We start from the raw sequence: 25,596 nt of genomic DNA on the forward strand, positions 1-25,596 counted from the left end.
AGGCTATCGGTGCCATTTTGAATACTGGCAGCCGATGACCCGCTTGCAGGAGATCACTCCAGGACCCCTGCTGGAACACCAAGGACATTTAGCAAGTCTTGGGGGGGACTACCGGTGCCATTGGTCGGCCCCTGTCACATGGTAGGAGCAACCGACCAATGGCGACGATAGCCCCTGTGACATAGTAAGGGCAAAGGCTATAGGTGCCATTTTGAATACTGGCAGCTGACGACCCACATGCAGGAGATTGCTCTTTTGGCAAGTCTTGGGGGGGTCAGGAGTCGTCCCCCCCATAAGTTCCTAGTGGTCCAGTGAGGGTCCTAGAGCGATCTCCTGCACGCGAGTCTTTGGCTGCCAGTATTCAAAATGGTGCCGATAGCCTTTGCCCTTACTATGTCACAGGGGCTATTGGCGCCATTTTGAATACCGGCAGCCGACAGCCCGCGTGCAGGAGATCGCTCCAGGAACCCCGCTGGACCACCAGGTACTTTTGGCAAGTCTTGGTGGGTCAGGAGAGTGGGGGGTTGAAGATAAATAACTTAAAAGGGTTGGGATGGGGTTTTGGGGGGGAACAAATGTATTTTTTACATATGAACAGATCAGGGGCCCCCGAGAACGGATGCAACAGATTTGGGCCCCTACGAATTGGAATCCCAAATGGGACGAATTCGTCCCTGCTGCACATCCCTAATTTGAGTATTATGCATTTTTATTTGTTTTTTATTTTTTTTATTTGTATTAGAATTTGTATACATTGATTGTATTTTTATTGGATTTTGTTGTGAACAGCTCTGGCCAGATCTCGTATCTGTTGAGTGGTATATAAGAAATGAGAAATAAACAAATATATATATAGGCTCATGCTTTCAGTTAAAAAGAGCCTTCTAGCCATAGTGTGTTGGTATAAACAATTAGCTAAATTATTACACTAAAGAGTGCTAAGAGTGATAGATGTGAAACTATTTAGATTTCTGTATATTTCTGTATATTGATTATTTTAGGTCCATAGATTCTCACAAGTAAAACAATTCTTTATTCATATTTAGTTTCCCAAACACCAGACAGTACTGCTATATTCAACTAGAATCCTCCCATACCATTAATACAACATTTATATATGAGGATAAATTTTCTTTTCCTAAAAATCTTTTATTTATCAAATCTATTGCACATCTACATTATTTAAAATCACATCATATTGTATCCCAAATACATCATTTTATCTCCCGAATACAACATATCAATTCTAATATTCCCAGATCGTACTGAAAACCAAAGAGGCTCTTACACCCCCACTTTTCACCACAAATGTTCGTATGTTCCTATCCCGTTGTATCTTCAAAGGTAAACACCTTCCTTTTTTCTTTTTTTCAACAGCCACAGCTGTGCCTCAAGTTCTCACAGATAAACACCCCACAATCTCTTGATCTTCATAGATTAACCCCAACACAGAGGCCTCAATGTTTCACCATCTGCTTGGCTTCATCAGGGGGAAGCTAAATTCACTTGCAGCTTCAAAAATAAAAGCATACCACATCACCATCAGTTCTCTTACACAAACCACCCTTTAAACATGTTCTTCATGTTTCAACATCTTATATAAAATCCTTTTCCAAAACGTACATTGTCTTAAAATGTTTCATGGGTACAATTACTCACTAGCACGTTTTGAAGATTCTTGTCTTATGTTCTCAAATTAGTAGATCTCTGCATTTAACAGATTCAAAAAACATTTCACCAAGTTATTATAAATCACCATTTCCCACACATGTTTCCACATTAACAAAGAAAGAGAAGTCACTGCACCAAACTTACCAAATCCCTTTTCTCATCAATTTTTTCTCATCTTAGCCACCGTGCCATTGCTGGCTGCGCATTAGATTTTATCCACCCTTAATCCCATCCGGGTACTGAATCTCTGTTACTCACCACCTAAAACACACCCTCCCCATCCAACCACTGTTATTTATTCTCATTAGCTTACCACAAAGAATTCTCATGTTCCTCCCTTAAATATTACTGTCAGGTCAAGCGCATTACCCGATCGTAAATCATTCCAAAGTCCAGAATACCCTCTGTAACCTACTCAATTTCTTACAGGCTCTCCAAAATGATCTTTTCTTCACACACACCATTATATTTTTTTCACATTCACATCGAAAATGCCCTCTCTGACTCAATCAATTTCTTATAGGCTTCCCAAAATGATCTTTTCTCCACACACCCCCCATTATATCTATTTCACACTCACGTCCCCTCATCAAACACACAGTTCTCTGTTTCCCCTCATATATATATATGTTTATCCTTTCAACATGCAAAATGAGCCTGCAGCGAAGCTGGAATGAAAGCATTGACTTTTGTACACTTCTGTATATCTGAGTACTTTTCCCCCTGTGAACTCACATCATTAGACTCTTCCAGAACACTTCTTTTACTGCTTTTGTCTTGCAGATACTACAGTTAATACTAAGCAAAAGCTATAATACAATACTTAACAACAGTGAAATACTTAAGAATAATGACATATTTTATCATGCCTTTATACTGTCTCTCTACTCTTCACTACTCTGAGATAAAGCCTTCACAGTATATTTATCATAAAATTGCTACAGAGTCCTCTCACAAGCAGAGCTCCCTCACAATTTCCTCCTTTGTCATATTTAGTATGACGATATATGTAGCCATCTGGGAACAGAGAAGTACCTGCAGTACCTGAATGTAATCCACTTTGAAGTGCCTGAAGCACTTATAAATAAATAAATACATAAATGAAGAATAATAATTAATATACATATATAAAAATAAAAAACATACATTTTATCATTTGGAGAAACAGTTAGTTGAATTAACCATGTAAAGAAATGTTTTGCTAATTAGCTTGATGGTTGATTTTTAGAATAGAGGCAATGATCTATTTAACCTCTGGTATCAGTAAATGATCTATTTAACCTATGGTATATGTTTCTATGTCATTGCATAGTAACCTGTAGTTCTGTCCACAAGACATCTTATTATAGTTGATGACTGTGAGGCAGCACCCCTAGTGGCCCCTTGTGAGTGTGTGCAGGACCAGGCTTGAGGCCTAGTCCACTTTAATTCCACAGACAGAGAAGGCTCTATGGGTGAAACCTTGCAGGGGCAGGGAAGAGCCCAGAGGGTGGGACCCAGTTAGAACTGGGTTAAAGAGTGCAAGCCCAGGTCTGTTCAGTAGGTCCCTATGCCTCTAGGAGGAAGGCAGCTCCTGTAAAGCAGTCTGGCCAAACCAGAAGAGATTGAAGGTACACTGACCTGAAGCAAGGCAGTCTACAACCCTGTGTATGTAAGTGACTACTATGTAAGGTAGGAAGACTTTTGAAGTATTGTGTTGCTCAATAAAATGTTATCTACACCAGAAAGGCTAGTGTCAGTGTGGATTTCTGTCTCCAGCCGGGGAAACTCTGCTCAGTTTCCCACATATGGTGTTCAAAGTGGGATTTCTTTAAGTTAAGCACAGAGAAAAAAAAGAAACCCAAGCTCCAGGGCAGATCATTTTTGTACTGAGTAACACTGCTGAGGGAGGGTGTGGCTCGCTGAAAGCACACTGGAGAAGGCAGCTGGTTTGTGGGATTCTGGGGGCACACAGACTGAAAAGGAAAAGGAAAGTTTGTTTGAGGTGCTGCCTGTTAGCAGCTGAAGAGAAAGGGTGTGGCTCCGGTGGAGCGCACTGTTAACCTGCGTTTGGACACGTGTTTTTGATGCGCTAGCTTTACCCCTTATTCAGTAAGGGGTAATAGCGCGTTGAAAACGTGTGTCCAACCCCCCCCCCAAAAAAAAACTAATAGTGCCCGCAACATGCAAATGCATGTTGATGGCCCTATTAGTTATTCCCGCGCGATTCACTAAGTAAAATGTACAGCCAAGCCGCACATTTTACTTTCAGAAATTAGCGTCTACCCAAAGGTAGGCATTAATTTCTCCCGGCACCGGGAAAGTGCACAGAAAAGCAGTAAAAACTGCTTTTCTGTACACCCTCCGACTTAATATCATGGTGATATTAAGTCGGAGGTCCCAAAGTAACAAATAATTAAAAAGAAAAAACTTAAAATCGGCCCGCGGCTCGCGGGTTGAAAACTGGATGCTCAATTTTGCCAGCGTCCGGTTTCCGAACCCGTGGCTGTCAGCGGGTTTGAGAACCGACGCCGGCAAAATTGAGCGTTGGCTATCAATCTCGCTGACAGCCGCTGCTCCTGTCAAAAAAGAGGCATTAGGGATGCGCTAGTGTCCCTAGCGCCTCTTTTTACCGTGGGCCCTAATTTGAATATTTTGTTTTAGTGAATCACGCGCACAGGAGAGTGGGCGCTCGCCCACTCTCCCGCGAACTTTACTGTATCGGCCTGTGAGAGAGGGAGAAAAACATCCTGAACTGCTTTTAAAAGCCTAGAGAGAGGTCTGTGAAGTGACTTGGTAGGAAAAGCAGGGCAAGTTTTTTCATTGAGACTAAAGGGGTTAGTCCTGTCTCAAGGTAGGGCAGCATAAAAGTTTAGTTAAAGGTGGTGAAGCAGGAACTCTTTTGCTTTTTGTTTTTTTTAAGTGATGGAAAAGAAAGTAGTTGTGCACTGTGGATGCAACAGTGTGTGGCCCAGTGTGAAATTGCAGCTGTGTAGAAGACTGGCTGTTTTTAAAAACCCTGGTTTGCATCCAATGGGTATACTGCAGTGTAGGCGAAGAAAAGGAAAAAAAATGGAGTACGAGGTCATGGAAATTCTCCGGGCCCAAGAGGCAGCACTGAGGGAGAACCTGAAGTCACTCCTAGATGCCATAGATGCCAAGAGAGAGGAATAGTGAAGACAGGAATAGAGGGCCATAGAGAACCAAAGTCAGGAATGGACTCAGAGAGTAGCTGAAATATGGGTGCTGTCTGCAGAGATGGATCAAGAGCTAAATGAAGGGTTGCAGTGTGCTCAGGAAGAACCATAGAGCACAATTGCAGTAATACCAGAGATTGGCACTACAGCAGGTCCTGAGAAGGGCCCTATAGGATGCCCAAAAATTATCAGGAGCCAGGATACAGCCCCTGTGAGAAATCCAGTGAATGGGGCTGTGGAAAATCCTGGAGTCAGCAGATCCCCTACTGAGAGGGAGCTCAGCGGAACTAAGGCGTGGCAGCGATGAAGCAGCAAAAGCCACAATGGAGTCACTAGAGGGCACTGGTCATGACAGTGCAAAGGAGGCACAAGTCACTGCAGAGATGAGAAATAAGTACTCATCACAAGTCCCAGAGCCAGTCCAAGGAGTCCTGTGAGGGTGGAAGTGGAACCCAGAGCTACAATTTGACTCAGCTAAAGGGCTGGGGGCATATGCTGGGCGAGAACCACAGTGGGTGGTATTTACATTGTGGTCTGGGATAGCCTTAATGTGTGGAGGTGAGCAAGACCCAGGTTCTCCTTCCCAAGCTTAGCTGGTGGGAAGCCAGATAAAGGGGAATGGGATGCATTCAACTCTCCTGGATAGGATCAAGGAGGGAGTAGAGATGCTTGGCCTGATGGGCCTAAGCTGATGGGGGCATGTAAGGCAATGCCCCTGGTGTCTCCTTGTGAGCATGGGCAGGACCAGGCTAGAGGCCTGGTCCACTTTAATTCAATAGACGGAGAAGGTTCTTTGGGCGGGTCCCTGTGAGGCCAGGGAAGAGTCCAGAGTGGGACCCAGTTGACGCTGTGTTAAGAGTGCAAGCTCAACTCTGTTCAGTAGGCCCCTATGCCACCAGGAGGAAGGCAGCTTCTGTAAAGCAGTCTGTCCCAATCAGAAAAGAGTGAAGGTACACTGACCTGAATGAAGGCAGTCTGCAACCCTATATTTGTATGTGACTACTAGGGAAGGCAGGAAAATGTCTGAAGTATTGTGTTAATCAATAAAGTTTTATCTTCACCAGAAAGGCTGGAGTCAGTGTGGATTTCTGTCTCCAGCCGGGGAAACTCTGCTTGGTCTCCCACAATGACATATACATATATATATAAATCTAATTATAAATTTTAACCCACTTTAATTATATTACAAAACCATCTGTATTACCATTAGTACTTAGCAATAACTTATTATATCAAAACAGTAGTGATGTGCATTCATTGGACCATTCTTTTCATTTTGTGGGTATGCACATACCTTGCAGATTTCTGGTACATGCATAAGAATGGTTGGTATACGCACATTTTATTAACGAGTTACACTCGTGCCATCTGTTCTTGCGTATGTATCATAAATCTGCGAGGTAAGCGCATACTCATGAAACAAATGGCCCAACAAATGCACATCCCTACAAAACAGTACACATATATATATATTTAAAAATACTCATCAAACAAATCAATACAATGTATACATGATTTTTATAAAAGGATCAAAAAATTGATAGAACCCTTTCAACTTTAAACCAATGAATGTTTTCACAGATCTTAGTTCCTCCTTGAAAAAAACTATTCACAATGAGTATGTGCTGTCAAAAGAATCAAGAAATCCTTTTGAAACTGCATATATATATATATATATATATATATATATATGCGAAAAGTGCCCAGCATTGCTCGGGTAGTCTGGTTTGTGAGTGCTTGTGTGTGTGTGTGTGTGTTTGTGTATGTAGATACTTCTGCCGGCATTTGTGTGAATTTGGAGGATCCTGTGTGTGGATGACTTTGGCTGAGTGTGTGGGGCACTGATCTTGTGTGTGTGGGTGGAAAGCCTCAGTCTTTGTGTCTGGGTGAGGGCCTATATGTGCATGGTTGTGCCTGTGTATGTGTGTTTGCCTGTGTGTGCCTGTGTGTGTTTGTATGCAAGTGTGAGGCAACATGTACATGCAAGTGGCAGCCTGTGCATTCTTTTGTGAGCTTGTGTGCCCTTGCGTGAGCTTGTGTGCTTCTGTTTGGTTGTACATGCTTGCTTGCACTTCTACATGCTAACGTAAGCTTGCATGCACACTTGTGTGCACTTACATGAGCTTGCATGAGTGCTTGCACATGCTTGTGTGTGCCCATGTCTGCCTTTGGGAGTGTGAGAGAAGGCTTCAAAGAGGGAATGACTGACAAGACCAACCAACTGAATCAAGCCTTTTATATATATTTATCTCAGTTCAATATAAAATGAACATTCAGATGCATTTCCTTATTTCTGATAAAGAATGGAGAAGCAATCATACACTACTTAAATGTCTTCAATTGTCTCTCCTGCTACATTTAAAATGTCACCCTTGGGAAAAAACTGTTCATCCCAGCTGCCCTTAAGAAGATAGCTCTTGCTGTTTTCTGAATTTAAGAGAAAGACTTACAGGAAAAAGAAGGAAACTGTAGCATTGGTAAAAGTAACCTTAGGTCAAAACTTAAATCTAAAATGCTCACCCTTGCTTGGAAAATTGTTTGAAAAAGCAATGTGATCAAATTAGACCTCTTTCCTCAGTAAAGATATAAAACAGGTCATTACACAAAGTTATACAAATTGCAGGTATGCTAAGTAATGGTTACACATTTCTAGTCCCACACTGGATATTTTAAGTTGTGAATTTTAGCACAGAATTGCCAAGAATAGCTAGAAACAGATGTGTTAATGATTAACTAGCTTCAGCTTCATGAAGGATATGAAGAACAATGCTGTATGTAGCAGAGCAGTTTTTTGTTATATTTAGACAAAACTTTGCTCAAGAAAATCCAAAAATTAAATAGTGATCTATGCAAGCCAAGTTTATTCTGTTTGACTACCATTATTTGTTCTGGATAAGGGGTATATTTTCAGGGGAAAGCAGTTAAGATTAGTCTGCTATCTTAAACTGATTTTCGACAGCCACCTAGCTGGCTAGATTGTGGTTGAGAATAGGTTTAAATCTAGCCTATTAATCTTACCCAACCAGATTTAAGCTTTCAATAGCTGTAACTAAGGGGGTCATTCTCTAAAGTAGCGGTTCTCAACCGGTGTGTTGCCAAGAGCATTCAGGTGTGTCGCCACACTTCCCGTTTCCCCCACTGACCCAGCTGATCCCCCTCCCGAGCAAAATAGGCCCTCCGCCCGGGCTTACAATGATGATAGCCCAGGCAGAACGCGGCAGGACAGCTGGAGTCAGCAGCACTAGCATGCTCTCTTCCCCCCCCCCCCCCCCCCGCGGCCCGGAAGCGGAAGTGGTGAGAAGCAGGTGCATGCGTGGGAAGAAGAGACCATGCTAGTTCAGGCAACGTCGGCCAGAAGAAAAGAAGAGAGGCACTTCCTGAGGAATGAGCTGCGCGGCTCGGAGAAAAACAAAGAACATCGTCAACCCCCGCAGCCGATGGGACTCCTTTCTCTACGAGGGCTGAAAATGAAGTAGGTTGCTGCTGCCTTTAGGATTAGAAGTGGAGGAGGCTGCTGCTGCTAGTTCGGGGGAGGGGGGGAGAGTGAGTGAATGAGCAAGCATGTGTGTTTGAGAATGTGTGTGAGTGAGTGAGAGAGCATATATGTGAATGATTGAGAGCCTGTACATGTGAAAGAGTGTGTGTGTGATTGAGAGCTGGTTTAGGTGAGGGAGCATATGAGTATGTGATTGAGAGCATGTGAGAAAGATAGAGCATATGTGTCTGTGTGTGATTGAGAGCTGGTTTAGGTGAGGGAGCATGTATGTGATTGAGAGCCTATGTGTAAATGAGAGAAAGAGAGAGCATGTTTGTAAGCATGCGAATGAGAGTCCGTGTGTGAGAGAAAAAGACAGCATGTATGTGTGTGATTGAAAGCCTGTGTGTATAAGCCTGAAAAGATAGATAGCATGTGTGTAAATGTGTAATTAAGAGCCTATATAAGTGAGAGAGAAAAAGCACGTGTATATGTGAGTGACTGAGAGCCAGTGTGTGAGAGAGAGAGAGAGAGAGTGAGGAGAAAGTTCAAGCAAACCATCCCTCCTCCTGCTAATTCAAAACAATCTTAGGGCACCTGGATATCAAACATTCCCAGGTATGCAGAACAAAAAATTGTTTGTATCATTATTTTTCATTACTGGGTCTTTGTGTCTGCTATTTTGAAATATTTTATTGGTATCGAGACATTTTTTATTTGAGTTTTTAATTATTGGATATTTCATTCATCCACTGTTTTGAAATAATCTGTTCTTTTTGTTAGTATGGTTTTACTGCTACTGATTTTATATTTCTTGATTTGTTTTATAAGGATGGGTGATGTTTCTTTTTTTCCTTTGTTGCACTGCATACAGAGACTCTGGCTTGTTGCGGTTTCCAATTCAGTTTTTGTCTGCATGCTTCTAGTTATGCATTTTGGTCTCTTTATTCTTTGTTAGGTGAGGGTCAGCACATGTGATTCAGGTGAGGTTTTCTGCTGGCGTGTAGTTTCTGTGTAGGGCTCTTTAGCAGCCTGATTTCCTGGTCTGTTTTCCTGGTCTGTTTTCCTAATAGGAGATGTATTGGTGTCTTAAGGCCTGGTATAATATTTTCAGTGTTGTCTTTTCTTAGGTAAGGTGATTACTGTTGCTGGAAATTGGTGCTGTTTTGGTGTGGGATGTTTACTGTTTATGCAATTTCTGTTCAGACAGAATATCTTTTTCTTGTGTCATTCTTAACAATAAAATTAATACTGGACCTTTTATTTTTTATTTCCGTCGTAAATTGTAATGAGCAGTGTGTCACCCATGTGAGCGTGGACTGTCAGATGTGTCACAATGGGGAAAAAGGTTGAGAACCACTGCTCTAAAGGGATCGCATGCGAAAAGGTCCCTTTTCGCATGCGATACCTAAATCGAAGCGGAGTCAGCCCCGGAAGAGGAGGAGTTGGGGGCGGCACTGGGGCCGACGCTGTGGAGACATCGCTGGTGGTGAAAGGTAAGTACCCTAATCGCTGCCAGTTTCGCGCCGAATAACTACACTTTTATGGTGTAGTTATTTGGTGCGAAAGCCGGCAGCCAGCGCACTGCAGTGGAGAAATGGCTGCCGGCTTTCGCAGGCCCACCCCCTGCTTCACCCATCACCCTCCGTTACCGCCAGACCTCAGAGGTCTGTGACCTTAGACAATCCAGGCCTAAGTTTCACAGTCAAACTTCACCATCTGCTACCGAAAATCTGTGCTACACAGTTAACTTTCTATCTTCAACCTAATCCCACCTTTGGACTCAACCACTTTTTGAACAGCTTGATCAAGCTATCTAGTGAAACTAGGAGGCTAAAGCACTAACTTCCAAATGCTTTTGCAAACAGGGCTTTATGCAGGAAAAAGTGCAAAACATCTCAAAACATGCCCAAAATGCTGAAATTTCAGACGTTTGCATAGTGTTTTTTGCCATAAAACTTCCTTCCCAAAATATTTGCAAGTTTCCTATTTTGTACATAGTAAAAGGTTTGCACAGACTCCACTAAATGCAGTATTTTATTTAAATTCAAAATTGAGTGCTATGATTCGCAATCATACCAAACAACTCAATACTTCTGATTTTACACCCTGATTTTCACAAAATAACTTCACCCTCAATAATATAGAGTTATCATTTTTGCCAGCTTCAAGCTTTTTGTGTGAAAGTTTACAAGAGATCTAATTAGCATCTGTAGGAAATTTTCAGGTGAAATTGCCGTTCATCCACAAAAGATTCTGTAGGTTAGTACATTAGCATCAAGGTGGCTTGATTTTGCTTCTTAGTAGAGGTGAAATTTTCATCCTACAAGATCTATGTTCTTTCATAGCTAAAGCTGGACACATTTGAAAATCAATGTGTGTACATGGCGTGCAACAGCCTGACATATTTGCACAACCCCTAATTGCGGTGCATGTCAGGCTTTTAAAATACAACTTAAATAGCACTTAATTGTGCTAGTACTATTCTTTAAGCCTCACACATACATGCACAAGAACTGGTGCATGAATAACTTTACTCATGCAAAAAAAGGGGCAGATTGGGGTGGATCTATGGCATTATAGGACAGAAAAAACATTTATGCACACAAGTTATAATTTTATAACCTATGAATTCAGGTTGTATGGCTGTTACCTGTGGATATATATTTTTGCTATTTAAAATGTTTAAGTCCAAATAAAACTATAGCCAAATACTGACAGAGTGAGGGGGCGTGGGAGTTTAAACTGAGGTGAGTTTAGGCTGATGAACCAGGGCATCTTGATGACTTAGAGATAGACTGTCAAATTGATGGCTTAATTGGTAAATTGGTCATTCCCTTAAAACGTGCATGTTATAAAATGTGCTTACTGAATGTGTAAAAGCAGATAAATCCTAAGGAAAATATGCGAATAACCTTTCCTCATGTAACTGCTTAAATAGGAGCACACTTATGCGCAAATAGGCATATTTTCTATTATGCGCACACACTTGAGCAGATGATATAAAATTAATGCACATGTGGGTACATACACATTTGTTATAAAGTTAACATCCCTGATTATCCCATGCTTCTGAGCACCACTAAAAACTCATAAAAATGTAAAAGAAGAGTGCATAATAGAGATGTACAAACTTTAAAGAAAAAATATTTAACAATTAGGTTAAAGAAGCAGCAAAATGTTTCAGTGTTCCTCATATTAGTTCAGCAAAGAAACATTTAGATGCACATTCCTGGAATCAGCAAATCTCCTTCAGAGTTCAAGGAGATTTGCCCAATTTTCAGGAGGCAGAGTTGATGCAGATTCTCACAAATTAGCACTGAATTTGGATTTAATTTTCCCCTAGATTTCCTAGGGAAATTTCAACAAATTTCCCCATTGAATCTGAGGAATTCCCAAAATTCTATTCAACTGGAAACAGGATAATTTCAGTTTTACCTCTAAATTTTTAATACATTTTTATTAATAACGCTTGTCCTAAAAAATGATAAACATGTCTAGTTTTCAGCATATCCATAATGAATCATCATCAGATATATTTGTGTATTTTTTGACTAAGAACCAAATTCAATTTTGGCAATCCTGAAAAATGGATCTGTATATGACTCTTGAGGACAGGAATTTTATACACTTGCTATAAATAAATGATGCTAGTGATTGTGATATGACATATAAAGGTCCTAATATCTTCACATTTATATATAAAGCACATAAACAACAATGCAACAAGCTAACAAAAGTACAAGGCACTATTAAAATCATATAATGAAAGTATCATAAGATTATCTGCTATCAATAAAAAGCTGGTTAACACAAAATAGATTGTCATTACATTTTTATAAAATTGAGATTATTCCCTTATCTAGAAATTCTCAAGCCTACTTCCACCATTATTCACTTTTCAAGGACATGACATTCCAAGTTAGGAATCTGGGGGTTATTATAGAATTGGATCTTTCATTCAAAGTAAATGTCAAAATGTTATTACAAAAATTATTCTTGAAGCTTCACAGATTGAAACCATATTTAGAAATACACTAATTTTAGAACAGTTTTGCAGGATTTGGTAATCACAGGAATAGATTATTGCATTACACCTTGAAGGCCCTTCAGGTGATTCAGAGCTTGGCTTTGAATAAACTGACTGGGACCAATAAATTTGATTTCATTACTCCAGTACTTAACTCCTTCTACTTGTTACCAGTCAAGTACTGGATTCAATATAAAAATCTTACTATGATCCATCATGATTAAGCGATGATGCTCCAGTTTGTACCAATTCTTTGTTAAAAATATATCATCCAACAAAGATCTTGAGATCCGAGAGATAATGCTTATTTGATATTCCAAGGCACTGTCAAATCAGGCAAGTAGAATTAAAAGACAGGCACTGTTCAATTGAAGGGTCAGTTTTCTAGAATCAGGTTCCTGCTTATGTTACAAAACAGACACGTAGCAAAACATTTAAGAAGCAATTGAAAATATTTATTTAGTCTTGAGTTTTATTGAGCTTTAATGGTTAGATTTAAAGACATAGTAATATATAAAACGTTGCCAATCGGAACTATCTTTAATTTTTGTAACCTAACGTTTTATATATTACTATTATATTGTTCGTTGGTATCCAGCTAAAGTTGGAGTCAAGATATTATAGATTTAAAGACATGACATTAATACATCTATTTGATATACTTTACTGATTAATTATCATTTAAAGCAACTACAGGCTATTGGTTTTGTTCATCATTATCTGTAATTTTGTATAGTTTTATAAATGTTCTTATTGTTAGCCTCTTAGGACATTTTTTAATGCAGCATACACATTTTTAAAATAAATAAGGAGGTCCATATTCAGCAACACAGGGAGCAGATAACTTTACTTGTGTATTCAGCAGAATGCATTCAGTATATTCTGCTGAATATAACTGGGATAGAGTCCAGATTATCTGGATAACTTTAGGGCTGCTTTCTGGCATGATCAGACTTATCTGGATAACTTAGCTAAGTTTTCCAGGTACAGTAAGCTATCTCCATCTGGAATGCCCTCAGAATATCTCCGTTTTATCCAGCTAAAACTTTACTCAAAGGTGATTTGTACAGTAGAAAATTCAGATCCTATGGTTTATCTGGCTAAATCTGAACTTAGCTTGAGAACCTACTTTGAATATGAAGCTTGAGGGTTTTCTTTTCAAAAACTGCTTTTGTTTTCATTGCACTAACCCTGAAGGTGTCCTTTTGAAAAGGTCCAGCATTGTGTGTGAGTACTGACTTAGGGGGTCATTCTCTAATGCTATCTTACAGGAAAAGGGACTTTTCGCGTGCAATAGCTAGCTCGGGGTGGAGTCGGGGCGGAGTTGGCCCCGGAAGAGGAGGAGTCGGGGCAGCACCAGGGCCGATGCTGCGGACACATCGCTGGTGGCAAAAGGTAAGATTCCTTAGCGTCACCAGTTTCGCGGTGAATAATTACACCTTTTATGGTGTAGTTATTCAGCGCAAAAGCCGGCAGCAATCACACCGCGGAGGTGCGATCACTGCCGGGTATCGCAGGACCTCCCCTGTTACCGCCGGATTCTCTAAGGTCGCAGACCCCTACACTTATACCTAAACCTCACCTCGAGTTACTAGGTGGGCCTCCCATACAGATATAAATACCTATCTAGTGTGAAGGCATTATGGCTAGTCTTCCTCTCTCTCTCTCTCTCTCTAAACTACTAGAACTGGCATTTGAGAACACATCACAACCTATCACACAGCTTAATGCTACTGAAAAAGGTGTAGTTAAAGCCATGCAATAGGACTTCACAAAACAGTGAACCCAGCCTGCCCCTAACTCCTCCTCTTTTTATGATTTGCATCGCACCATACGTTATGCTGCTATCGCATGCATTAAAGGTGCTTAACACATGCAAAAACGCCTTAACGCATGTGAAAACGCCATAACGCTATTTTATAAATTTGAGTGTCAGAAATATGCCAAAGTATATGTTATCAGACAAAAAAAAAGATTACAAATTTCTTCTTACATTTTTGCTAGGTATGATCCAGTTTTGAGTTTATAACTGGGATAAAATGAAGAACATTTATTTCTATTTGCAGAAAGAAAGAAACTATTATCTGTGACCTTTTGACAATAGTAAACAGTATTGCATTAAAGCTCCCAATACCAAATCAAAAGCAGTAGTGTAAGAATGATGCATAAATAAATCCACTCAGTCTGGTTCAGATTCCCTATGTCATAGCTCACTCTTTTCAAATAAATCAAAACCTTAGCAGGTTGGCAGGATTGATCAAGGAACTGGCACACATTTGCAAATAACGGTATGTGAAACAATGTAATTTGAAATCGGACTAATCAAAACCAACTGAAGTTGTTGGGTGACATTGCACTATCAGGTATAACATGTGAACTTAAAAGCAAAATAAAAGCAGAAAAATCTAAGCAATGCAACATCTGAAGAAGAGACATATTTGATCTCAAATGTTAATGTGCAACATTACTTTTGTATAATTCTAATGTTACACCAATGAAAAGTATCATAGCCCAGAGGCTCAATGACAAGTGTTGCAGGCTTAATTTCTGAATCTGCCTTCTGCTTCCTGAGACAGCTTGAGCTATGGATGCAGAAGAGGGAACATTACCGGTCCCTGGGAGGGAGTTCCAATCATTTTGCAACGGTGGCACCTAGAGGCTATATTTAGGGCTCACAATTGCAAGGTTTAGGAGAGAACCCTGCTACATGGCACATGGTTGAGAACTCTCAGTGCAATGACTGGGTAAAGTGAATAGGAAAGAGGAATCTAGAATTGAGGGGAAAAAATCCCGGATAGTTATGAATGAAGACTTATGGCATCTTAGTCCAACAGAGGCTAGTTCCAAATGAGCTGGAAACCTACAGAGCAGGAAGAAATTGCTTGATCAAAAAATTTAAAAAGTATCATAATTTCAAAGCAATCAGTGGAGGTTAATCCAAACCCAATTTTTTCAGGGGTATGAACACAATTTTTTAAATGTAAAGTCAAATTTTAAAATGTTGTTATAAATCTCAATTCATGTTCTGCCAGAAATGATTCAATTATGCTCAAGGCTAATGTGATGCAGTACCCCTAGTGTTCCCCTATTTACCTGTGCAGGACTAGGCTAGATGCCTGGTCCACCTTCAATTCCTTAAGGAGAGTATGTTCTATGGGTGGGATCCTGCGGAGCAGGTGGAGCTCAGAGGGTATAACCAGAGACTGGGGATTAAGAGCTGGGATCTAGGTGGGGATAACCAGATCATGCCCAGTTCTCCAGGAGGAAGGCAGCTCCTGTAAATTAACACTGTCCAAACACTGAGCTGAGACAAAGCTGAACTGTGAGTACTGAGGGAAGCAATACTGAACTGTAAGTAAAGAGAGTACACTGTTCTGAAGGGAAGACAGTCTACTGTTGTGCATGTGTGAAGCTATAATAAGATATACTATTTTAAGAAAGGCAGGAATCAGACTAGTTTGTCTCCAGACCTACGGGAATCACTGCTCGGTCTCACAGCTAGGTTATATCACAGAGAATAAGCCTTCTAGAGTTGAATCACCCTCAAGTGCACCATCCCTTTAAAAATACCTTTGTACCTAATTAGCAATATTGTAAATCTAAGTCAGAATGCAGATAAATTTACCCTTATTTTCCCACACGTAAGTACCCACAGAAAATGCAAATTCAAATATCTGTGGGCATTCTGTACCTCCAGCAATTTTCAAAGTGGAATGCCTGGTGAAAATTGCCTTCAAGGTGTGTTTCAGAGCTATTTTCCATCATGTCCCTTTATTTCCTGTCTTATTAGTTTTGTATATGTGTAACAATAAATTAAGATTACTCTGCCTATTATATTTCAGGGATCAGTTCACTATATAATTGAACATCCAGAGGCCCTTGGGTTTTGACCTTATTTCTGATAAAGAATAAGAGAAGCAAACACATACAACTTAGGTGCCTTCAATTGTCCCTCAAGCTATATTAAAAGTTTCACTTTTGGAAGATACAGTTTGTTCCTGTTCTTAAGATGAAGATTCTACTCTTGCTTTTTTCTGATTTTTAGAGGACAGCTTAGAGGAAGGGAAGAAAACGGTGGCACAAAAGTATACATTAAAGCTTGAATCCAAAATCCTCACCAATACTCACTTTAAAAATGTATGAAACATGCAATCTATGCACATTGAGGCCAATTTTCAAAGAATTTAAGATCCTAATTTTTTGAGTTAGGACCCTGAATTAACCCTTTTGAAAATATACTAGGGCTGAATTCCTAAATTTAGGTTCCTAATTTCATTAAGATCCTAAAAAATGGGTGGCTAAGGGAGTGAAGGTTGGGAAGAAAAGTTAGGAGCTTAGCCCTGATTTTCAGAACTAGGCACCTAATCTATGATCCCTAAATCTATGCAATAAATAGCAGGCCTAAATGTAGAAACCTAAATGTATGTGAATATTCAGCTGAAAACTTAGGGTCCTAACTTCAGCTGAAAATAGGTGTTTAACTTAGGCACCTATATTTAGGAATACCACTTTTTTTGACTATCAGCACCATTATTTTACTCCCTTGACCAAACCACTTCCCTGGGATCATCTCCTCCTCTTAAAGCAGCTATAAGTATGCGTGTTGTGTATTTTTAGCCACATTGAGGTGGAAGGACAGTTTTCAGATGGTCAGTTTACATGGGTAAAATACCCATACAACTAGGTTTGAAATTTGTCTTCCCCATGCCCACAGGTATTGCAAAAGATAAAAAGTTTAGAGAGTGAAAACAGTTATTTGGAAACATTTCAACCTGCAAAATTACTTGTTTAAATAGTGAAGACATAACAATGGAAACAGTCTGGAAAAACATCTAGGGAGAAACAGTGACGTGTCATTATGAATTATTTGAACAGGCCTTCAGACAAGTAAAAGAACATAAAATATAGAAAGTTTATGTGGTTTAAATTAGTTAAGTAATCACAGCTATGTTTCAAGAATGCACTGAGTTTATATCTTTTCACTTAGAAATATTTATCAAAGATAACCATGTAAGGTAAATACATTTTCTAAATAACTAACTAAATAAAGGGCAGACAAGACATACATTATTCCCTTTTTAGGGTATCATATACATGGCAGAATGCAAAGAGTTAATTGTCATTGAAAATGATAAATTATGAATTGGGCAGATCCTGAGATTCCTTTCTACCTAGGACATATACATTTGTTTTTCTGTTCCGTGTATGCTTCATTATGTAAAATGTCATATCTTAAACACTGATTGTTTTTGAGTCTGTTAATAATGTCTACTGGTATCAAGGTTTCACATTTCCTAACACTTCCTAAGATAATCATTGTCTTATCATTTCTTCCGTGGTTTAACCCACTGAAGTGATACTGATATTTTTTAAGTTTCATTAGTTAATACAAACAGATATGCAGTAATTGGAGCAAGTGTGATACCCTGTAAGGCCATCATCTACTTGAAATGAGACATGCAACAAACATATATATATATATATAGGACCATATATATTGGATATGAATAGCTGCAGCCTTTTATTAGATATCTGCAAGGGAATCTAATTTGGGTCTTCAAATCTTCCTATCTCCTATCCCTTTATCCCCATGGAAAGTTCCATTGGGTTGGCCATCCCATCAGCCTTCAAAGGCCTCCCACCCTTCACCTAGCAGTACTTTTTCAAATCTGAAATGTCATGAATGGTAGCCTGACTAGGCACATTGCCACATACAGCAAGACGGTCTACCCTGCTATCACCTTGTAACAGCTAACATCCAAGGTAAAAAGACAAAAAAAAATTGAAAAAACTGTCTTTGAAACTGAGAAGAGATTTCTGTGGGGAAAGCCATGATTCTGAGACCCGCCCCCTCCCCTGACATCATTGCAAACGGATCCGGGCAGTTTGAAAGGCGCCAAGCCAGCAGGCGCTTGTGATGGGGAGGGCTACCCACCAGTGCTGATCACCTTGTAACAGCTAACATCCAAGGTAAAAAGACAAAAAAAAATTGAAAAAACTGCCTTTGAAACTGAGGAGAGATTTCTGTGGAGAAAGCCATGATTCTGAGACCCGCCCCCTCCCCTGACATCATCGCAAACGGATCCGGGCAGTTTGAAAGGTGCCAAGCCAGCAGGCGCCGTGCGCCGAAGGGGTGCGACAAAGGGGCACTCCCCTTTGTGCACCCCTTTGTGTTATTTGTTTAATATGCTCCTTGTTATACCTTTTACTTAATTGTTAAGAACTTTGATTTTGATGATTTTATTTTTGTAATCTCTTAGCCTCAGGTACAAAAATTTTAGATTGTAAGCCCTTTTAGGGGATAGTGAATTACCTATTGTACCTTATTGTAAACCGATGTGATATCTCTTTTTGAAATGAACATCGGTATATAAAAATCGTAAATAAAAAATAAATAAAATGAAATTACCAACAGAACTGGACTTTCTGGGTGATTTCATGATCCATCCACTGTTGCATCCTTGGGTTATCCATACCATGGTCCAGGGCCGTGACCCTAGTTGTACCTTCTTGTTTAAGCCTTCCCTAATCTGAACCTCCCATTGTTCAGGCTCATGAACTCCAGTGTAGTAAGATTCTCAAATTAAGGGCCAGATTTTCAAAGGGGTAGGCGCATAAGATACGCACGTACCCCACGAAAAGTTGGCCCAAACTCCCCCTGCGTGCGCTGAGCCTTATGTTGAGTAGGCTCGGCGGTGCGCGCAAGCCCTGGGAAGCGTGTACGTCCCGGGGCTTTCCTGGGGGGCACGTCGGGGGCGTGTCAGGGGCATGTCGCGGCCGGCATGTCATTGGGGGCATTGTGGGGGGCGTGTTGGGGGTGTGTCACAGCTGGCGCATCATCGGGGCGTTCTGGGGGTGTGGCCGCGAGCTCCGGACCAGCCCCCAGACCAGACCATGGCGCGCTGGCAGCCGGCCTGGCGCGCAAGTTACGCCTGCCTCATGCAACAAAGGTAGGGGGGGTTTAGATAGGGCTGGGGGGGGTGGGTTAGGTAGGGGAAGGGAGGGGAAGGTGCGGGGGAGTGGAAGGAAAGTTCCCTCCGAGGCTGCTCCGATTTCAGAGCGGCCTCGGAGGGAACGGAGGCAGGCTGCGCGGCTTGGCGCGCGCAGGCTGCCGATTTTGGGCAGCCTTGCGCGCGCTGCCCCGGATTTTAATGGATACACGCGGCTACGCGCGTATCTATTAAAATCCCACGTACTCTTCTTTGCGCCTGGTGCGCGAACAAAAGTACGCGCGGGCGCAGATTTATAAAATCTACCCCTAAATGATCATGCAAACACAATTATCATGTTAACATTGTCAACCCCAACAATTGTAGAACCAAAGAGGGTCAGGATGGATGGGAAATCATCCCGGTAATGGGCAAGTGGTAAAAGAGGAGTGGATGTGGGAGCCACCACATTTAATTCTCCTGCCAGCTCTTTCTTGTCTCAGACATCACCCTGTCAGCCCATGGCCAATCGGGGGTTGCCGGCAACAATGGCACCCGTTGATTATCTCAGCACACCCTGCAGCAATCAATATTGAGGTGCGCCACAATCCACATAATTGACAAGTACCCGGGGCAGCAGGAGACCATGCACTGGCTGCCAACTGCATGGCTCAGCACCATCACTCCTGCACACTACCCCCCACCCAGGACCAAGAATGAATGGGTGATTTCCACGTGGGTCCTCATGACAGGTGCATGTGTGTCTCATTTGTGGCAATATCCATGTATTTCTGCACTGTGGCCACTCATTAAAATACAGCAAAATGGTATACGCTACAGTGGGTTTTTTTGTTTGATACAAGTTTGTTTTATACATGTATATTAAATTTTGAATGTTTTGCAGAAAAATGTAATACGATGAGAATTATGGTTTAGCCCAAACCCTTCCAGTACAGTGTGCCGTGCTAGTATTGTATCTAAAATGTCAGCCATGCATCTGCTTTTGAAAATTGCAAGAATGAAGAAAAAAAATAGAAATGTATTTAATTGAAGAAACATAAGAAAAACTAATTAAGTTTTATAATCTGGAATACATCTGACCTAGTCTAAGGTAACTGGAATATTTCTAGGATATCATTGAGATCAATGATGTCGACAGTTTTGCAGAATTACCTGCGCTCTATAAGGAAGGAATTTTGAGTAATCCAGGTATTTGCAAAGTGTGTGGATACTTTTAATGCATGTACTAATTGTACTTTGTAACTAATTTTCAAAGAGCATCTACCAAGGTAGTTTTTGTTTGAAAATTAGCATGCGTAAATTAGGTGTGCTAAAAGTGCTTGCAGGTCCTGCACCTATGGATTGTATGGGCAGCAGAGACAGGGTAAAATAGCATGCATGCTTTGGAAAATCCCATATATATGTGCTGTTTTCTTCCCCCAATCTAAACAAACTCCTGGGAATGACTCTTTTTAATTCAACTGAAAAATACCCATGTCATGGAAGCCTTGCAGACTTTTTTTAGCCAGATTGGAGAAAGCAGTTTTCAGCCAGGCCAATATATCTGCCTGGGTTAGCACTTGTTTACCAAGGTAACTGACTTAGGAAATGTGTTCATTCCCATGTCATCATATCTGGAGATATTTGTCCTGCAACTTTGTTTGTCATGCTATAAAAAAGATAAATTGACCACAGTGGGGGATGATTAGCTTTGTAACTGAGACATTTATTATTGTGCAGCATTTTTTTTAAAACCTCTGAATTTCAAAGGATAGGAATCTTATTTTCAAATACTAATTCACTTGGAAAGTGAGCATTTTTATGATGTTTAAGTAGAGCAAAAGGAAACAAAGAATAAATTCCAAAAACTTGTTCATTGTTTAGATACTGAGTGTTCACCACTGAAAAAAATGTATTTGCTAGAGATGTGCAGACAAAAAGTTTACGTTGAGTCGTTGATACGTTGTAGGTGAGGGTCGATTCCATTCAATATGGACGTATGGAGAAATCCATAAGTTGTGGATCTGTCCATACGTTGCCCAGTTCCCTAAATAAAAATTTAAACCCCCCACCCTCCTTAATTCCCCCCCCCCACAAGACTTACCAAAACTCCCTGGTGATCCAGCGGGGAGTTAGGAAGCCATCCCTGCACTCGTCTGCGATTTCCTCATGGCGCCGATAGCCTGTGTCACAGGGGCTGCCGTGCCATTGGTCAGCCCCTGTCACATGGTCACCAGCGCCATCTTGTGCTCCTACCACGTGACAGGTATTCCAACGTATTCAACAGAAATATGTTGAATACGTTGGAACTCGCGATGCATTTCTGCTCAAACCTTTTTTTTCTCTTTTAAAAATATAAGTTGCATTTTACATATGCGTTCAAAACGAATGCACACCCCTAGTATTTGCACTCCACTGGATTAAGAATTTGCTTGTTTTTAAGAGAATTTTTGTAGGCTTTGACAGATTTTCTTGAACCAATAAAATCAGTGTTATAGTGTATGTTCTTCAGTGACCACAGTTCCTTTGTACAGATGACATCTGAAGAATGGGTCGTGGTGATGTCTAAAGGAAATATACTACTCATATTTTTTGTTGTTTTTTTTAAAAGGTATCAGAACTTACAAAGGTTCCAGTTTACTCCATGACAAATTTGACTAAATAACTCTGACTATACTACAGATTATAAAGGACTTATCCAGCTAAAATTTAGACACAGTGCCTACGATATTCAAAAGTGGGCATTTATCCAGATAACTCAAAAGTTATCCAAATAAATGTCTTTAAATATCGACCTAAAAAAATCATAAAAACACTCTACACAAAATAAAAGCAAAATATGATTACATAATAAATCACAAAATTAAAGATAAAAAGCATCTTATTCTACCAGTCCCATCATTCTAAAATATCCATTAGAGGAGAACATAATCTCATAAGTTTCAGTGACTGACAAATGCTGCAGGCATTTCAAATCTTCTCAGGTACTCTCTCTCATGTAAATCCTTTTCAACATGACTGGAATATTCTTAATAGGTTTTCATTTTATTTTAATTTTTATTTCTTGCTTAGCCCACTGTGCTTAACACAGATGAGTGACTGTGCATGGAAATACAACATGAAAGTCAATACTGTAGAAAATGTAATTTAAACTTAACAAAAGCTGTACTTTTCTTCCCTAAGTACTGGCCTATGTTTTAATTTCTTGGAAACAGACATGCTAAATCAGAAATATCTGATGCTGGTGTTTGCCCTAAGAATGTTAAAAACAAAATACCTAATTATTTAGGCCCACAGATGTTTCACTGCATTGGCAAAGTATTTCTAAGCTGTGCAAGATGTAAATGAACTGCCAAATGTCATTAAGATGTATAGTACAATATATACACAATTCAAGGCAACCCATCAAAAATGTGCTGCTTCCTATGAGCAAAATCACAAGCACCTACAGGATATTCCATTGCTTTATAGGGGTGCTGTGCTTCCCCCTTGAAAGTATGACTCTTGAGTGGTCTGTGCTCTCTTGTGGCTTTGCCAGGCTTACAGGAAATAGCATGGTTTGCCTCAGATCAGGTATTATTTTTTTATTGAGTTGCTGTGGCTGAAATTCTCCTGTGGTAGCTGGCCCAAAGTAATGGAACCGGTTAGCACAGGTGATTTCCTGTCCCCTTGAACCCACTAAACTGAAACTGACCCTCTTCTCCTAAGACTCTCACCCCAAGCACAAACCCCTGGCAAAGCAGGAACTGCACTCAATCTAAGAGGCATCCACTGCCTGAGAGAAGCACTGACTCCCCCTGGTGCATCACAGCAAACCCCTTAGAGAGGCTTCTCCCACAGAGGTGTTCTCTCTCAGGTGCTCTTCCTCACCTGGTAGGATCTTCAACCCCTCCCAAGCCTTTAGAACCAGGTCCTTTTCAGTTCAGATGAGAAGGATCTTCACAGACAGAAGGGCCATCAGAGATCTCTTGACTGAACTGTAACTGTCATCTAATGGTGCTGCTAGGAGGTATTATACCAATATGGTAAAGCACATTATTCACCAAATACAGGCCAATATTGAAACGTAAATGTAGCTGGATAAGTAGGACTTATCTAGCTAAATGGTGGCCTCTGAATATCCAGCCATGTTCAGTGTACCACTTAGCCAGATAACTCACTTATCTGACTAAGAAGATAGCCAGATAGTCAATGGGCGGTTAATGGGAAGATCAGTGCGGCAATACTTATCCGGCTAACTTAACCAGATAATTGATGATATTCAGACTTAGCCAGACTTAACTTATTTGGTTAAGTTGAGACTTATACATGCATATTCAGCAGCATAGCTGTTTTGCTGAATATCCCATTAAAGTTAACCAGATAATTCTTATCCAGTTAACTGAAATAATTGTTTATTTTTTAATATTCTCATATTTTACCCACAATGCTTTTTGCTACCTTGCAGACTACGATCATGGCCACACTAAGGCCTGGATTCCCCATTCTATCGCAGAATGGTGAATCCAGCAAAAATGAGGGGCGGGCCTGTGAAAGCCGACAGCCTTCACACCACCGCGGTGTTTTCGCTGCCGGCTTTCGCCCCCAATAGCGCCACCGTGAAAGGTGGTGCTATTGGGTGCGCTACTGGCGACGATAATGTTGCTTACCTTATTGCCACCAGCGAAGACACCGCCAGGTCCGCCTCCTCGCCGCCCGGACTCCGCCCCCAGCATGCTATTGCATACGATAAGCGTCAGAAAATGACCTCCTAAAGAACAAAAATTTAAGATACAATCAATACAACTTATTGCATACCACTTTAAGTACTGTTTTGCTATGCTTGTTCAATTTTTACTGTTCTCAGAGTAACAATTTTTTATCATGACTTTCGTCGCATAGGCTGCTTAATTTCTTTCATAAAGAACATATCTCCAGAAAATATTGCATGGGAGTATGTATGCAGAAAGTTGACATTTCCTTTTTCATTTCTATTGACTGCACATAACATGTTTCCACTTTCTGCCAGATCTGGAAGATGTCTGCTCTACAACACCTCCAAGGTCTGTAAGATCTTTAAGAATATAAGAACATAAGAAATTGCCATGCTGGGTCAGACCAAGGGCCCATCAAGCCCAGCATCCTGTTTCCAACAGAGGCCAAACCAGGCCACAAGAACCTGGCAATTACCCAAACACTAAGAAGATCCCATGCCACTGATGCAATTAATTATGCACCAACTAACCTCGTTCCCTTTATGAAATTATTCTACAACACCCACTAGTTCAAGGGAAATCCTTGCTCGGTTGTTTTTTGTACGGTAGCTATGTACAAAAAACCACCGAGCAAGGATTTCCCTTGAACTAGTAGGTGTTGTAGACTGATGCAATTAATAGCAGTGGCTATTCCCTAAGTAAATTTGATTAATAGCCAATAATGGACTTCTCCTCCAAGAACTTATCCAAACATTTTTTGAACCCAGCTACACTAACTGCACTAACCACATCCTCTGGTAACAAATTCCAGAGCTTTATTGTGCACTGACTGAAAAAGTATTTTCTCCGATTAGTCTTAAATGTGCTACTTGCTAACTTTGTGGAATGCCCCCTAGTCCTTCTATTATTTGAAAGTGTAAATAACCGATTCACATCTACTCGTTCAAGACCTCTCATGATCTTAAACACCTCTATCATATCCCCCTCATCCATCTCTTCTCCAAGCTGAACAGCCCTAACCTCTTCAGCCTTTCCTCATAGGGGAGCTGTTCCATTCCCTTTATCATTTTGGTTGCCCTTCTTTGTACCTTCTCCATTGCAACTATATCTTTTTTGAGATGCGGTGACCAGAATTGTACACAGTATTCCAGGTGTGGTCTCACCATGGAGCAATATAGAGGCATTATGACATTTTACATTTTATTAACCATTCCCTTCCTAATAATTCCTAACATTCTGTTTGCTTTTTTGACTGCTGCAGCACACTGAGCCGACAATTTTAAAGTATTATCCACTATGCTGCCTAGATCTTTTTCCTGGGTGGTAGATCCTAATATGGAACCTAACATCGTGTAACTACAGCAAGGGTTATTTTTCCCTATATGCAACACCTTGCACTTGTCCACATTAAATTTCATCTGCCATTTGCATGCCCAATCTTCCAGTCTTGCAAGGTCTTCCTGTAATGTATCACAATCTGCTTGTGATTTAACTACTCTGAATAAGTTTGTATCATCCGCAAATTTGATAACCTCATTCATCGTATTCCTTTCCAGATCATTTATATATATATATTGAAAAGCACCGGCCCATGTACAGATCCCTGAGGCACTCCACTGTT

At 40.6% G+C, this 25,596-nt stretch overlaps 1 long non-coding RNA gene across 3 annotated transcripts in view; it reads left to right on the forward strand.

Annotated features, from left to right (window-relative positions):
• LOC115093262 overlaps window positions 1–25,596 on the forward strand; it is a 201,592-nt gene that overhangs the window by 85,317 nt on the left and 90,679 nt on the right. The gene's annotated exons all lie outside the window — the stretch shown is intronic.

This window comes from Rhinatrema bivittatum, chromosome 6 (assembly GCF_901001135.1).
Source record: "Rhinatrema bivittatum chromosome 6, aRhiBiv1.1, whole genome shotgun sequence".
NCBI classification, from domain to species: domain Eukaryota; kingdom Metazoa; phylum Chordata; class Amphibia; order Gymnophiona; family Rhinatrematidae; genus Rhinatrema; species Rhinatrema bivittatum.